Source organism: Apium graveolens, chromosome 5 (genome assembly GCF_009905375.1).
Source record: "Apium graveolens cultivar Ventura chromosome 5, ASM990537v1, whole genome shotgun sequence".
NCBI classification, from domain to species: domain Eukaryota; kingdom Viridiplantae; phylum Streptophyta; class Magnoliopsida; order Apiales; family Apiaceae; genus Apium; species Apium graveolens.
This window is the reverse complement of record NC_133651.1, coordinates 96,730,056-96,732,015: the sequence shown is the minus strand read 5'-3', so window position 1 is coordinate 96,732,015 and position 1,960 is coordinate 96,730,056. Positions and strand designations below refer to the sequence as shown.

General features: G+C 43.1%; 1 non-coding gene across 1 annotated transcript; it reads right to left on the bottom strand.

Annotated features, from left to right (window-relative positions):
- Positions 1-386: 386 nt before the first annotated feature.
- LOC141662726 (small nucleolar RNA R71) lies at positions 387-493 on the bottom strand. The gene has a single exon (XR_012550825.1). It is a non-coding gene; the product is annotated as a small nucleolar RNA R71 (small nucleolar RNA).
- Positions 494-1,960: the final 1,467 nt, after the last annotated feature.

The window sequence follows — 1,960 nt, the reverse complement described above, 5'->3', positions numbered from 1 at the left end:
GATCATATAGTTCAAGCTGATCTAGCTCTTATGGACTTTTCTCGGCCTAAAATTGATGACATTCAGTCAAGCATCATTCATCCGGCTATTCAGGCCAATACTTTTGAAATCAAGTCGGGCACTATTCAGATGGTGCAAAATTTTGTTTCTTTCGGAGGTGCTGCGACTGAAGATTCCAACATGCATATCAGGAATTTTATCGAGATCTGTAGTACTTTCAAATATAATGGTGTTACTGATTAGGCTATCAAGCTGAGGCTTTTCCCATTCTCTCTGAGGGACAAATCTAAGGACTGGTTACATTCTTTACCAGCTGGGTCCATCACTACTTGGGAAGATCTCGCGCAAAAGTTTCTGGTGAAATCTATCCAATGGCCAAGACTGTGGCTATGAGGAGTGCTCTTACTCAGTTTGCGCAGCAACAAGGAGAATCTATGTGCGAAGCTTGGGAGCGCTACAAGGAGATATTGAGAAAATGTCAACATCATGGTATGCCTGACTGGATGGTGATCACTGGGTTCTATAATGGTTTGGAGGCCCAATCGCGGCCCATGCTCGGTGCAGCTTCTGGAGGTGCCTTGTGGGCCAAAATCTACACTGAGGCCTATAATCTCATTGAAACTATGGCTGCAAATGAGTATCAAAACCCAACTCAAAGGATGATACCTGGGAAGGTAGCAGGTATTCTGGAAGTTGATGCAGCTACAGCTATTGCACCGCAGCTCCAAGCGCTGTCTATGAAGGTAGATTCTTTAGCCAACTATGGAGTCAATCAAATAGCTATTGTTTGTGAGCTTTGTGCAGGCTCTCATGCTACGGATCAGTGTTCTCTTGTTAATGAATCTGTTCAGTATGTGAACAATTTTCAGAGATCGCAGCAGCCTGTGCCCGCTACTTATCATCCTAATAACAGAAATCATCCCAATTTCAGCTGGAGCAATAATCAGAATGTTGTTCAGCAACCATATCAGCAAGCTGCAAGTAAATAGTTTAATCCACCTGGATTCCAGCAACCTCAGCAATATGCTCAAAGGAATTCATATCCTCAACAAGGAGGTGTTGCTCCACCTTCTAGTGCTGATTTCGAGGAGTTAAAGCTGTTAAGGCAAAAGTCAGGCTGTTTCTATCAAGACCTTGGAAAATCAAATTGGACAAATAGCCAATGCCTTGCTCAATCGTCAACCTGGCACACTTCTCAGCGATACTGAAGTGCCAGGCAGGAAGGAAGCTAAAGAGCAAGTCAAAGCTGTCACCTTAAGGTCTGGAAAAGTTGTTGATGCTGAAAAAGCAAAAGATGGAGAAGCTGAAATTGTAGATGAAGAAGAAAAGAAAAAGGATAAAAAGGGGGAACCAAGGAAGACTACTGTTGAACACACTCTGCCTGAGGGTAATACAGGGGAGAAACAGCTCTATCCTCCACCACCTTTTCCTAAGCGATTGCAAAAACAAAAGTTGGACAAGCAATTTGGTAAGTTTCTGGAGGTGTTCAAAAAACTTCACATCAACATACCTTTCACTGAGGCACTGGAGCAAATGCCTAGTTATGCGAAATTCATGAAAGGCATTCTTTCAAGGAAGGTGAAACTGGATGATCTTGATACCGTTGCTCTAACTGAAGAGTGCAGTGTCATGCTACAACAAAAGTTACCTCCAAAGCTTAAGGATCGAGGTAGCTTCACCATTCCTTGCACCATTGGCAAGTTGTCATTCGACAAGTGCCTTTGCTAGTAAAGGTGGACAAGCTCATCTTTCCTGCAGAATTTGTCATTCTGGATTTCGAGGGAGATAAGAAGATTCCCATAATCTTGGGAAGACCTTTCTTGGCTACAGGCCGTACCTTGATAGATGTGCAAAAAGGTGAACTTACTATGAGGGTGCAAGATTAGGATGTGACATTAAATGTGTTCAATGCAATGAAATTCCCCACGGAAGATGAGGAGTGCTTCAAGATGGATTTGGT